The 14,953-nt window shown below is 50.5% G+C and overlaps 1 protein-coding gene across 1 annotated transcript in view; it reads right to left on the minus strand.

Annotated features, from left to right (window-relative positions):
- The window catches only part of PVALB (parvalbumin), a 31,558-nt gene extending 27,397 nt beyond the window's left edge, over positions 1-4,161 (minus strand). The window contains exon 1 of the mRNA XM_029079361.2: positions 3,899-4,161. The gene's annotated coding sequence lies outside the window, so the exon portion shown is untranslated. The remainder of the gene's footprint in view (positions 1-3,898) is intronic.
- Positions 4,162-14,953: the final 10,792 nt, after the last annotated feature.

Below are 14,953 nucleotides of genomic sequence, written 5' to 3' on the forward strand. Positions count from 1 at the left end.
TCTTTTTGGGGAGGGATCGTGTCTGTCATTTTTGCCGTGTTGTACTCTCCCAAGCGCTCAGCATAGTGCTCTGCACACAGTAAGCGCTCAATAAATATGACTGATGGACTGCCTGATCGCTCACTAGGTGCCTGGCATTGGGGGTAGATGCAATACGATCAAATCAGACACTGCCCCTTGTTCCACACGGAGCTCACACTCTAAGCAGGAGGGAGAACTGGTATTGAATCCCCGTTTTACAGAAGAGGAAACTGAGGCCCAGAGAAGTGAAACGATTTGCCCAAAGTCACGCACCAGGTTAACGGTGGAGCTAGGATCAGAACCCAGAGCTCCCGACTCCCAGTCCTGGGCTCTTTCCACTAAATCACACGCTTTGCTTAATATCAACAATAGTAATAATTATGGTGTTTAAGTGCTTACTATATGCCGACCACTGTTCTAAGCGCTGGGGTAGATACAGGGTAATCAGGTTGCCCCCCTTGGGGCTCACGGTCTTAATTCCCATTTTACAGCTGAGGTAACTGGGGCACAGAGAAGTTGAGCGGCTTGCCCAAGGTCACACAGCAGACAAGCAGCGGAGCCGGGATTAGAATCCACATCCGCTGACTCCCGAGCCCGGGCTCTTTCCACTAAATCATGCTGCTTCTCAGGGGAGAAGGTGAGCCCGCCGCTGCACCCAGTAGCCCACCTTGGAGAGATGTGAACACCCTCAGGAAGAGCCAAAACACCTTCCTCCTTGCTGGCTCAGGTCCAGGGTTCTGCAGTGCCAGGGGACAAGAGCCCCTCTGTTTCCCCCCTCCCCAACCCTGGTGCCCAGGCTGCGGGGGAAGCTGCCCCGGACTGGGGGGCTAGTGGGGGCAGAGGGAAGGAAGGGCAGGGAGCTCGGGTGTCAGCCCCAGGTGCTGACAGTGCAGAGTTCTGTGCCCTCCCCTCACCCCTACCCACTTCCCCTCCATGCCTGGGCAGCTCCCCTCTCCGGCAGCCTGGCATTCTGTTCTCCTGTAACTGAGCAGGGCTGCCCGGTGAGGCAGTATCCACCGGTCCCTCTCGGCTGGGCCAGACGGCCCAGAAGCGACATCGTTCCATTCATTCAGTGGTATTTACTGAGCGCTTACTGCGTGCAGCACACTGGGAGAGTGCACTACAGAGAAGCAGCTTGTCTCAGGGGCAAGAGCACGGACTTGGGAGTCAGAGGACGTGGGTTCTAATCCCGGCTCCGCCACTTGTCTGCTGTGTGACCTTGGGCAAGCCACTTAACTTCTCTGTGCCTCAGTTACCTCATCTGTCAAATGGGGATGAAGACTGTGAGCCCCACGTGGGACAACCTGATTACCTTTTATCTACCCCAGAGCTTGGTACAGTGCTCGACACATAGTAAGCACTTAAATACCATAATCAGCAGCAGCAGCAGCAATAAACAGACACGTTCCCTGCCCACAACGAGCTTAAAAGTCTAGAGGCAGGGAGATAGACATCAATAAGAGTGAATGAATGACACCTAGGTACATAAGTGCTGTGGGACTGGGAGCGGGGAAGAAAAAAGGGAGGAAGTCAGGGCGACGCAGAAGAGAGCGGGGGAAGAGGAAAGTGGGAATGTCTCAGATATCAGCTTGGGACACTGACCTCGGCCTTCCCGTGCCTCTCCCTAAATCCCACCTTCTCCCAACTCATTCCTCCTTAGCCACAGTCCGGACTGGCACCCACCGCTGACAGAACTCAGGGTGGGGACCGGGTTCAGCTCCCTCTGGACATCCTTCGTCCTCATCCTACCCGAAAAGCCCAGCTAAATCTGCTCCAGCAAACCCCAGGCTAAAACGTCGACGGAAACGTCTCCTTCCTCCCACGACCTGCACCTTCGCGGTCCACTCTCTACCTGCCTCAGAGCCCCCTTCCCGACCCGACCTCGGGCAAGCAGTTTGGGGGCTGCGACAGCTCTTTCTCCAGCTGATGGAGGGAAGGCTGGTGGCCGGAGGTTGGGGGGAGCGGGGAAAGGTTGGAAAAACCAGGAGTCCCGTTAGTCCAGCTAGCCAGTCCCTTCCCTACGTTCTTTGCCCTCCTTTCTCGGCTTCCTTCCCTTCCTCTTCTCTGCTGCCGCCCCCTTCCCTGGGGCCGAACGGGCCCTGAGTGACACCATCTCCCCTTCCTCCTCCTCCTGACCAGCGTCCAGTCCCGGCTTGGACTCTCCATCCTTCTCCAGGGGGTCTTCCCTGCATCCACAGGCTCTGCCACTTACCTCGGGTAGGAGGCGGGGGCACTGGCTCTGGGCCCCGAGAGGATTGGTTGTGGGGGAGATGATCTGGGGGAGGTGAGGCTCAGGGTGGGAGCTCAACCTATATAAGCTCCAGAGTTCAGCTATTTTGGGCCGACGGCGACCCCTCTCCCTCGGTGTCAGATAGTCCAAGACCATGGTGCCCGTATCACATTAACTTCCCTGGGCCCATCAGGCAGGACCTATTAATAATCTTTGGCCCCCCCGGCCCCCACCCCGAGGGCCAAATCCATTACTTTAGCAAACTGGGGAGCCCAGGGCTTCCTGACACCTTTTACCGGCCCTACTCAGTGAGCTGGGAAGCACAGGGGAAAGGATGTTTCCCCTGGGGTACACCAGGACTGGGATCTGGGCCTTGATGCTTAAGAAAACCTGGATTAGTTCATGAAGGTCAAGAGGGGATGGGGGGGCAGAAGACCCAGACAAGTCTCTATTTTAAGGGTTGTTTCCTGACTTTTGGTCCTCTTCCTGCTCGGTGCTGCGGTTCCATCTGGTGTGGCCCACGAGGGCGAGTGTGTCCTGGGTGAGAGCCAACTTCCTCACTCTAATTTGGTCAAAAACAACTGAAAAAAGCCCAGGCCCAGCCGAGTGGCTGGAGGTCTCCTAAAAAGCTGCTTAGTTTGCCCTTCAGAGCATAGCTGGGTCTGGCAGAGAGCTGCTTCTCTGCCCGGAGGTCCCGGAAGGGGAAGCAGAAGGCCAAACCCCTTGATTGATGACACGTAGGGTCTTCGAAGACAGAATCCCACCATTACCACCGTCGCCTGCCATCAGTAAATCCTCGTGGCCGCAGCCGGTTTTCTCCCTTTCATCAGTGGAGGTGAGGAGGAATGTGAGGCAGGCACTTGACAAAAGTGTTGCCGTCCCCTGAGCCCTGACGATGAGGGTACTTGGACGGCCCTGTTGGAGCCTCTCTTCAGCCGCCCGGAAATCTTCCAGTGGCTGCTTTTGAGGAATGCCACTCGACAGGACATCATTCAGGCTTCGTTCCCAGTGGCAAATGATAGAATCTCTAATACAAAGACGATTTGCTGTAACATCAGTCCCCCCAAAATGTTTTACCCTGACAGTTGTGAGAAGCAGCGCGGCTTAGAGGAAAGAGCATGGGCTTGGGAGTCAGACGACGTGGGTTCTAAACCCGGCTCTGCCTCTTGTCTGCTGTGTGACTTAGGCAAGCCACTTCACTTCTCTGTGCCTCAGTTACTTCATCTGTAAAGTGGGGATTGAGACGGTGAGCCAGGGACTGTGTTCAATCTGATTTGCTTGTATCCATCCCAGTGCTTAGTACAGTGACTGGCACAAAGCAAGCACTTCACAAATACCACAACAATTATTAAGTCTCATCTCTTGTGTTGGCCTTCTTGCAAGTATTTACTTCTTCATTTTATAATCAGCATTTCCTCATTGCCCTCCGGGTCCAAAAGGGGCACATCAGCCAGGGATGAGAAAACGTGAGTGGCGCCGTGAGCCCGTCGTTGGGCAGGGATTGTCTCTATTTGTGGCTGAACTGTACTTTCCAAGCGCTTAGTACAGTGCTTTGCATACAGTAAGCGCTCAGTAAATACGATTGAACAAACCACTAGCAGTAGGATTGATCCATTGATCAATGAACGATACTTACCGAATGCTTACCTTGTGCAGAGTGGCAGCGTGCAATCCCGACTCAATTCTTCTGCATAGGTTCTTGGTTCTGAAGTTACAGGATCGGGGATTGTCCTTCACCCCTGATGGGAGACCCCATTTAGCGTCAGCATTTATTGGGACCTTACTTTGTGTACAACACTATACTAGGTGCTTGGGAATATATAAGGAAGAAGCAAATCAAAAACAAGAGTCCGCGTCTAGAAGTTGACTGTGCCTCGTGGACAGGGTCTACGCCATTTCAGCTGGTTGTTGATGATGATGAAAATGGAATGAGATCTAGGATTGGAAAGAGAGACAAGTTACAAATTTTCTCCCTCTCAGTTGCCGGGTGGCTCTCGGGCTACCCAAGCAGCCCCTCACTGTGGACAAGGAACGTGCCAGACCAACTCTGTTATATTGCACTCTCTTCCAAGTCCTCAGTACAGTGCTCTCATGCAGTAACTGCTCAATAAATACCATCGACTGATTTCCTGATTAACAGACAGCAAAATTACTAGTATTACTATTACTGTCCCAGGTCAGTCAGCCGTTCATATTTATTTAAATGCTTACTGTGTGCAGAGCACTGTACTAAGAGCTTGGGACAGGGCAATATAACAATATAACAGACACATTCCCTGCCCGCAAGGAGCCCCAGGTGCTTAGTACAGTGCTCTGACCACAGTAAGTGCTCAATAGTACCACTGATTGATTGCTTGGTTAACAAATACCAAAATTACTCTCCCAAATGCTGAGTACAGTGCTTTGCACACAGGAAGTGTTCAATAAATACCACTGATTGACTGACTGATTTGGTGAAATCAATTGGGATGGTGGTGGTAAATAATAATAATGTTGGTATTTGTTAAGCGCTTACTATGTGCAGAGCACTGTTCTAAGCGCTGGGGTAGATTCAGGGTAATCAGGTGGTCCCACGTGAGGCTCACAGTCTTAATCCCCATTTTACAGATGAGGTAACTGAGGCACAGAGAAGTTAAGTGACTTGCCCACAGTCACACAGCTGACAAGCGACAGAGTCGGGATTCAAACCTATGACCTCTGACTCCCAAGCCTGTGCTCTTTCCAGTGATAATAATAATAACAGTAGTGTTAATTAAGCAATTACTATGTGTTAAGCACTGTTCTAAGCGCTGGGGTAGATACAAGGTAATCAGGTTGTCCCACGTGGGGCTCACAGTCTTAATCCCCATTTTACAGATGAGGTAACAGGCACAGAGAAGTTAAGTGGCTTGCCCAAGGTCACACAGCAGACAGGTGGTGGAGGCAGGATTAGAACCCAAATCCTCTGACTGCTAAACCCGTGCTCTTTCCACTACGTTTCTCAGTTCAGTTCAGTTTCCAGTGTCCTCACATAAAACCCCATTTAATAATAACATTGGTGGTATTTGTCAAGTGCATCCTATGTGCCAAAATCTGAGGTAAATCAGTTATACTTATTGAGCACTCACTATGTGCAGAACACTGTATTGAGGGCTCAGGAGAGTACAACAGTACAGAGTTGTTAGACAAGTTCCCTGTCCGCAGGAAGCTTATAGTCTATAGGGACCGTACATATATTCAAATCAAACACAGTCCCTGTGCCACGTGGGGCTCAGAGTCTGAAGGGAAGGGAGAACACGTATTTAATCCCCATTTTACAGATGAGGAAACTGCAGCACTGAGTGGTTAAGTACTTGGAGAAGTACTTGGTTAAGTACTTGGAGAAACAGCGTGGCTCAGTGGAAAGAGCACGGGCTTTGGAGTCAGAGGTAATGGGTTCGAATCCCGACTCTGCACTTGTCAGCTGTGTGACTGTGGGCAAGTCACTTCACTTCTCTGGGCCTCAGTTACCTCATCTGTGAAATGGGGATTAAGACCGGGAGCCCCACGTGGGACAACCTGATTCCCCCGTGTCTACCCCAGCGCTTAGAACAGTGCTCGGCACATAGTAAGCGCTTACCAAATACCAACATTATTATTATGAAGTGACTTGCCTGAGGTCACACAGCAGGTAAGAGGTGGGGCAGGATTAGAACCCAGGTCCTCGGACTCCCAATCCTGTAGGCTGCGCTGCTCCTCAACCAGTAGCTTTATTCAGACTAACTCGGGGAGACACCGTCAGGCCAGAGAGGTTTCTGTTGAGTCTCCAGCTGCGATGTTGTTTGTCTGGGGCAGGGTTGAAACGCGGCAGCGGAGCAGGGCTGGGGAGGTAGGGGTTGGGGGCCGGTGGTAAATGTCTATCAGCTGTGAGCAGGAAGAGAAGATTGTCAGCTGTTAAGTGCCTATATCTCATTTGTTAATGCTATTTCCACCTGCCGGGGGTGGGTGCGAGATAGAAAGCCCGTCATCCAGGACGGCGGCAAACTTCACGGTGACAGAAAGTTGCTGTGCCACCTGCCCGGTGACGGATGTGAAATGAGTTCAAGTCTTGATGTGGCTGTTTATAGTTCATTCATTCAACAGAATTTATTGAGCGCTTACTATGTGCAGAGCACTGTACTAAGCGCTTGGAATGAACAAGTCGGCAACAGATAGAGACGGTCCCTGCCGTCTGACGGGCTTACGGTCTAATCGGGGGAGACGGACAGACGAGAACAGCGGCAATAAATAGAGTCGAGGGGAAGAACATCTCGTAAAAACAACGGCACTAAATAGAATCGAGGCGATGTACAATTCATTAAAATAAATAGGGTAAAGAAAACATATACGGTTGAGCGGACGAGTGCAGTGCTGAGGGGACGGGAAGGGAGGGGGGAGGAGCAGAGGGAAATGGGGGGAAAAGAGGGTTGTTGTATGGTACTCTCCCAAGTGCTTAGTGCTCTGCACACAGTAAGCACTCAATAAAGATGATTGAGTGAATGAATGAATGAACCCTTCCTTAAGGGGCAGGATTACACCCCACAGTCCTTTCTTCCCTCCCCACATCTGAATCATTCTACAACACGGAAGATGTCAGCGAAGCAACGTTCTCTAGTATCTTGACAGATAATCATCATCATCATTATTATTATTACTAGTCTTACTACTGTATTTGTTAAGCACTTATTATGTGTCAAGCACTGTTCCGAGTGCTGGGGTATTGGACTCTCGCAAGCGCTTAGTACAGTTCCCTGCACGCAGTAAGTGCTCGATAAATGCCATCGATGATGACGCAGGAGAAACAACTTAATCAGATTGGACACAATCAATCGACCAATAGTATTTATTGAGTACCACACTGTTGTTGTTTTTTAAATGGCACTGTACTAAGACTGGGGTAGATCGGAGATAATTAGGTTGGACACACCGTCCCACAAAGGGCTCGTGGTCTTAATCCCCGTTTTACAGATGAGGCGACTGAGGCGCAGAGAAATGAAGTGACTTGTCCAAGGTCACACAGCAGACAAGTGGCAGAGCCGAGATTAGGACCCAGTTCCTCTGACTCCCGGGCCTAGACCCTATCCACTAGGCCATGCTGCTTCTCTGTCAGAGGAGTACTGAATTGAGGGCTTGGAAGAGTGCAGTTGCGTTGAACCAATCCCTGCTGCTCTCAAGGAGTTTACAATCCAGAGGGAGAGACAGAAATTGCAACACATTAATAGATTTAACTTCTCCCTTCTCTGTCACCCTTCGCCTTGGATTTGCTCCCTTTTCCCACCCCTCCCCCTGTCCCACGGCACTTCTGTCCATATGCGTAGTTTATTTATTTATATTAACGTCTGTCTCCCCCTCTAGACCGTAAACTCATTTTTTAATGGTATTTGTTGAGAGCTTACTATGTGTCAAATACTGTTGTAAGTGCTGGGGAAACTACAAGCCAATTAGGTCACACAAAGTCCCTGACCCATATGGGGTTCACGATCCAACTAGGAGGGAGAACGGGTATTTAATCCCCATTTTACAGTTGTTAATGTCCGTCTCCCCCTCTAGCTCGTCGAGGGCTGGGAACGTTTCTTCCAACTCTGTGATATTGCACTCTCCCAAGCGCTTAGTGCCGGACTCCGCCCTCGGAAAGCGCTCAATAAATGCAATTAATCGACAGAAACGAGCGTCCGTGGAGCAGGGCAGATGGACCGGTCTGTCAGCAAAGGAGGGGAGTTTGTAAAACCACAGCATACGCTGTGTGCCCCTTGGCTAAGCGGGTGATTCAGTTCTCCGGGGCTGGCAGGCTGGCACCTTTCAGTGGTGCCGGAGTGTCGGAAAAATCACTCACGCTATAGGGGTTCCACGGCTTGCCTTTGGGAGCTCCCCCCGCCCCGCGCGAGGATCATTAGCACAGACTAATAACTCGCACCTCAAACAAGCAGATTCTGGCATTTGGGCTCCCTGGTACCACTGTGAATCACTGGTGTTTACACCCTTCATATATTTGCATCTTATTTACAGCCTATTTACATACCCTCTATTGCACACTGCTTTCTCGTGATAGTCCTTTGAATCTCTCCCGAGCGGTCAGGCCCTCCTTCCTCATTTCCTTTCTTCTCTCAGACCTCGGTTGGTTCGTCGGTTTCTCTTTAAGGACACGGGGAAATAAACACGGTCTCCGGCCCGTTCCCAGGAAGGAAGCCAAGAATGCTCGGTCCGGTTAAAGGTTTCGTTGGATGGCAACCGCGTACCGGTGTCACCGAGAGTGTCTCTATCGATCGATCCATCCATCGATCGGAGTCTGGCCCGACTTGACCTGCCCCATTTTGGAATGGCGGTTGCTTGAGGTTGGGATCGTGTCTCGTTGTGGGCAGGGAATGTCACCGTTTATTGTTGTAGTGTACTTTCCCAAGTGCTTAGTACAGTGTGCTCCACACAGTAAGCGCTCAATAAATATGATTGAATGAACGTCCTTCTCGGTAGCTCGTTGTGGACCGGGAACCCGTCTGTCAACTCTGTTATATTGTGCTCTCCAAAGATCTTAGTACGGTGCTCTGCCCACAGCAGATGCACAATAAATATGATTGATTGACTGATTGATTTGGGGTAATGTATGCAGACCGCACGCATTTTAGAGAAGCAGTGTGACCTAGTAGAAAGAGCGTGGTCCTGGGAGTCAGGAGACCTGGGTTCCTATCCCCGCTCTCTCACCCGCAGCACGACCTTAGGCAAGTCAGTTAGTTTCCTCTGAACCTCAGTTTCCTCACCTGAAAAATGGGGCTATGATACCTGTTCTCCCTTAGGTGGGACAGGCACTGGGTCCAATCTTATAACCTTGTACCCCCAGAGCTCGACACAGTGCTTGGACCAGAGCAGATGGCTTACGGATGCCGCAGTTATTGTTAGGAAGAAGTCAGCAGTATTATTGAGTGAGGAGGAAGGTAGATTTGGATAACCCAATTTTCATTCTCCTATTTTGATGGCTTTAGATGGACAGGGATTTGGGGGGAGCAGGCAAATTTGGGGAGACTCTGAATGAGGGGAGGAAAATGGGGGTGAAATGGGAACGTGCACCCCTTACCCGCAGACGTCATGGCCGCATGGTCTGGCAGCAGCTGGGAGAGGAGAATGGGAGCAGGGGCATGAGTTCACTGCTGAGGCCTCAGTTTCCTCATTTGCCTAATGGGGAGGGATAGGCGCTGACCCCCTTCCTTCAAAGAGGGAGTGTCCGACCCTGGAGATGAGGCCTGCCCAGACACTAGAAGTGCCCCGAAGGAAAGGGGACTGCTCAACATGGAGCCTGGCTACTGTATCCTTCCTCCACCTTACCCAAGACAACTCCAATTCCCGGTGGGCAATGCAGCGGCGGAAGGGGTTGGGGGAGCTCCCCGTAAATGATCTTCTAGTTGATGACAACATAACTCATCTCCCCATCCTCTTTCCCAGCTCCTCTGAGGATCGTATTACCTTCCCTTAGTGCCATGTGACCATCTGTTGAACGGGGGAGGGGAAGGGAAGCCCTGGAAAGCCACGAGGCCCCCATTCCTCATTGATGATGGATTCGTTGAGCATTTACTATGTGCCAGGGACTGTACTAAGCGCTGGGGTGGATATAAGGAAATCGAGTTTGACCCAGTCCCTGTCCCACATGGGGCTCATGCTTTCAATCCCCATTTTACAGATGAGGTCACTGAGGCCCAGAGTGACTTGCCCGGGGTCTCACAGTGGACAAGTGGCGGATCTGGGATCACAGTGGACAAGTGGCGGATCTGGGATTAGAACCCATGATCTTCTGACTCCCAGGACCATGCTCTATCCACTATGCCATGCTGCTTCTCTAGTTCCAGGCTGCCTTTGGAAAAAGAGAGGACGAAAGCATAGGTTTTCATGGGTTGGAACTCCCCTGAGGGAGAAGCGGTGGGGAATGCAATCTCCCCCAACCTGGAATCCAGCCAGGCCAGGGGGTCTGAGACCCCATCCGCTTTACGCCATCTCCCAAACCTCCAGGCTTCGCAACCGACAGACAGTAAGTTAACTGTGATGTCTGTGACTGCAGAGCTCCGGGAGGGTGAGAAGCGCTATTCTTAGCCGTCCCGGGAAAAGTGAGATGGGCAACTTGGATGACCACAAGTGGTCAGGGCTGCTGTGTAATCCTCGAGATGGATGAAGTGGAATGGATCCAACACCTTAATAGACTAGGTTTCGGGAGAGGGCAGGGTAATTAAAGAGGTCGAGGGGGCCCGGGGCGGGCTTTCTGGGAAACCCCTCTCTGGCACACGAAGATCCGCAGGGCAGGTGGTGACATGTTTACGCTGAGTCCACTGAAGGAGCCAAGCCCGGTTTGGGCCTCCAGGACCTTGGCTGCACTGCCGGATGCTGTGTGGCACAACCACAGTAACACGACTCATGGACTTTAATTCTAGGGGCCGACTTTTCATTTAGAGTGTGAGGGAGAAAAGGGCATGGGGATTTTAGTGGGGATGTGGACCAGAAAGGGCAATCTTCAAAGGAACAACAGCCCGGAATGCCAGACTCCGGGGTCTTTTCAGACCTGATAGGACGTGGATAGAGCACGGACCTGGGAGTCAGAAGGTCATGGTTTCTCATCCCTGCTCCACTTGTCTGCTGTGTGACCTTGGGTAAGTCATTTCACTTCTCTGGGCCTCAGTTCCCTCATCTGTAAAATGGGGATTGAGACTGTGAGCCCTATGTGGGACAGGGACTATGTCCAAGTCAACTATCTTGTATCTACTCTAGCGCTTAGGACCGTGCCTGGCACATAGTAAGTGCTTAACAAATACCATAATTCTTAATAACCCAAATTGTGACATTTGTTAAGTGCTTACTACACCCCAAGTATTGAACTAAGTGCTGAGGTAGATGCAAGGCGATCAAATCGGACATAGCCCCGTATCTCACGGGGCTCACAGTCTGAGGGCGCATGGGGAGAGCTGGTATTTCACAGCTCTTTTCTAATTGAGGAAACTAGGACACAGAGAAGTTAAGGGACATGCCTGAGGTCACACAGCCAGAAGATCAGTGGATTAAGAATCCAGGTCACCTGACTCCCAATTCTCAGGTCCTGCCGGAGCTTGGGTATGAGAGTCAGTCAGTCGTATTTAGTGAGCACTTAGTATGTGCAGAGCACTGTACTAAGTGCTTGGGAGAGTACAATATAAATAGAAATGACATATTCCCTGCCCGTGAGTCTACAGTCTGGGAGGAGGGGGCAGTCGGGCTCACACTGCAAAGGTGACCTTCACTCCCATCACTCCCATGGGGCTGCAGTAGAGTGAGGAAAACTTCGCTACATCCATCCACGAGCAGCCCCTCGGCCAGGAGAAGCAACGTTACATAGTGGTTAGAGCCGGGGCCTGAAAGTCAGAAGGATCTGACTTCTAATCCCGGTCCTCCATTTGTCTGCTGTGTGACCTAGGGCAAGTCACTTCACTTCTCTGAGCCTTCGTTACCTCATCTGTAAAACGGTCATTAAGACTGTGAGCCCCATGTGGGACAGGGACTGTGTTCAACCTGATTAGCCTGTATCTGCCCTCGTGCTTAGTAAAGTGCCTGGTTTGTAGTAAGCGCTTACCAAATACCATTCAAAAAACCAACAACAATAAAAACAACCGGGGGTGGGGGGAGCTCCTGCTTTCAATTCCCCCCAACGCCCTTCTCAGCCCTCTACTGCATCCAAAATAGGATGCTTTTATCTCGTGGCCTTCTGAACCTGTCTATAAAAGGTTTTACTTAATGCTGTCAGTGGGGGAAGCGGCAGGGCTTGGAAATAAATTGCACCATGAAATTGGATCGGAAGCAGCCCGCGAGGATTTGCGGGGTGGGGGCTTGGAGGCTTGCCTAAAATAATTCTCGTTGTTCTTGGTGAGACTCCCTGCTTCCTGCTGCGGCAGAGGGAAAAGAGGCTGAGGGAGTCTGTTGGCGAAGCCCCAGAGGGAATTGAAATGTGCTTTAGCTTTAGTGAGATGGGGTTGGGGCTCTTTTAGATGGGTACCAGTTACTTTCTCTACTAGGAACTTAGGTCTAGGTACAGGTAGAAATGTGGCTGACAATAGGCATAGATGAGTTAGGGTAATATGCCAAAATCTGTATCTGTGTGCGTGTGTGTGTGAGTATGGGTGTTTGTGTGTGTGCAAGCTTCAATCTGCTCAAAGTCTCAATCAATCAATAGTATTGAGTGAGTGAGTTCTGGGCTCAGAGCACTGTACTAATCGCTTAGGAGAGAACAAGAGAACAGAGTTGGTAGGCACGTTCCCCGACCACAACGAGCTTATCTACTGTTCATCTCTTGACATTGTCCCAAACACTAACTGAGTGGAATTTGAACTTCTGGAACACGACTCACTGTTTCCAGAATTGAAACCGGGTGCTCTCTTCCCGTTCTTCCAGCCGATGACCCCACCAGAGTACAGGAGACCTCTCATTTTTGCTGAAAATATTCAGAGGGAAAGCTGTGGTCTGGGATCATCATCACCATCAACATCGATCATCAGCAATGGTATTTACTGAGGGCTTACTATGTGCAAAGAACTGTATTATGCACTTGAGAGAATACTACAGCTGTCCACAATGATCTTAAAGTCTGGGGTGGGGCGGTGATTGTTCTCGGGAAGTTCCCAAGAAAGCAGACATCGGCTTGGTCTCTTTAGGGAATCCTTTCTTGCAGAAAAGAGGTCCCCAAGGTGACATTCATCCCATTGTGTCCCTTTGAGGCTTTCCAGGGATCTCATCTTTGGAGGAACCTGGCTGTGAGTTCATTCAATATTTATTGAGTGCTTACTATGCGCAGAGCACTGTACTAAGCTCTTGGAATGTACAATTGGGCAACAGATAGAGACAATCCCTGCCCAGTGACGGGCTTATAGTCTAATCGGGGGAGACAGTCAGACAAAAACAATAGTTAAACCCGCTGACCTCAATCTCGACCATCTTGCCACTGACCTCTGGCCCAAGTCCTGCCTCTGGCTTGGAATGCCTTCCCTCATATCCAACAGACAATTACTCTCCCCCCAACACAAAACCTTATTGAAGGCACATCTCCTTCAAGAGGCCTTCCCTGACTAAGCCCTCTTTTCCATTTCTTCAACTCCCTCTGTGTCACCCTGCCTTGCTCTTTTTATTCTTCACCCCACCTCCCAGCCCCACAGGCCTTATGTAATAATAATGTTGGTATTTGTTAAGCGCTTACTATGTGCAGAGCACTTTTCTAAGTGCTGGGGGAAATACAGGGTCATCAGGTTGTCCCACGTGAGGATCGCAATCTTCATCCCCATTTTACAGATGGGGTAACTGAGGCCCAGAGAAGTGCCCCACAGTCACACAGCTGACTACTGGCAGAGCCGGGATTCGAACCCATGACCTCTGACTCCCAAGCCCAGGCTCTTTCCACTGAGCCACGCTGCCATATCTGTAATTTATTTATTTATATTAATGTCTGTCTCCCCATCTAGACTGTAAGCTCGTTGTGGGCAGAGGGTTTGGCTGCTACAGTGTACTCTCACAAGCACTTAGTACAGTGCTCTGAACACAGTAAGCGCTCAATAAATACGAATGACTGACTGATAGACTGACTGAAAGAGAAAGCAAAGGGGTTTTGGGAGAACAGTGAAGTGCATATTTCCAGGAGCCAAGCTGCTGTCCAACAAACCTCTGGAAAGATCGGGGCTCAGCCTACCAAAACCAGCAACAAACTGGCGTGAGAAGGAGAAAGAGGCTAAGAGGGTCTTCGCCCCCTGCCTCTTAAGCCCTGGGATTCAGGGAAACACAACTCACACGCTGCTGAGAAGCAGCACGGCATAGTGGATAGAGCATGAGCCTAGCAGTCAGAAGGACCTGGGTTCTAATCCAAGCTCTGCCACTTGTCTGCTGAGGGACCGGGGGCAAGTCACTTAACTTCTCTGTGCCTCAGTGACCTCATCTGTAAAATAGGGATGAAGACTGTGAGCCCATGTGGGACAGAGACTGTGTCCAACCTAACTTGTTGCTTAGTCAAATGCCCGGCGCATAGGAAGCTCTTAACAAACACTATTGAAAAACAAACAAAAAAAGCTCTGCTGCCCCTAGGGAAAGGGGAAAAAGAGTTGGGTTTTCCTGGACAGTTTCTCTAATAGCGATAATTGCAGTATTCGTTAGTACGTTGAGCCAAGCACTGGGGGTGGAAATGAGATCATCAGGTTGGACACAGCCCCGTCCCACATGGGGGTCGCAGTCTAACGGGGAAGGAGAAGAGGAATCGGATCCCTTGCTTTCAGTTGGGATAACTCTACTAACCATTAACTCCTTGAAGGCAGAGATCAAGTCAACTTACTCTCTTCTATTGTCCCAAGTGTTTAGTACAATGCTCTCCACCAAGTAAGCTCTCAACAAATGCCATTAGTTGACTGATTGAAACTTAGGCCCACAGGTGTCAAATGACTTACCCAAGGTCACATAGGCTAGTGGCGGAGCCAGGTTTAGAACCCAGGTCTCCCGCCCTCCAGTCCTGCAGTTTATCCGCCAGGCTATGTTGCTTCTCCGTCCGGAGTGTGATTCCCAGTGCCGGTCTGGTTATCTCATATCCACCCCAGCACTCGGCAGAGTGCTTCGTGCATAGTGAGTATTTAACAAATACCATCACTGCTATTCTATTTCCGCATTAGCATTGAGGTCACGAGTCTTACCTTGATCTAATTCTCCCAAGTCTAATTAGGACACAAGTTAGGA

The sequence above is a fragment of the Ornithorhynchus anatinus genome, chromosome 14 (assembly GCF_004115215.2).
Source record: "Ornithorhynchus anatinus isolate Pmale09 chromosome 14, mOrnAna1.pri.v4, whole genome shotgun sequence".
NCBI lineage: Eukaryota > Metazoa > Chordata > Mammalia > Monotremata > Ornithorhynchidae > Ornithorhynchus > Ornithorhynchus anatinus.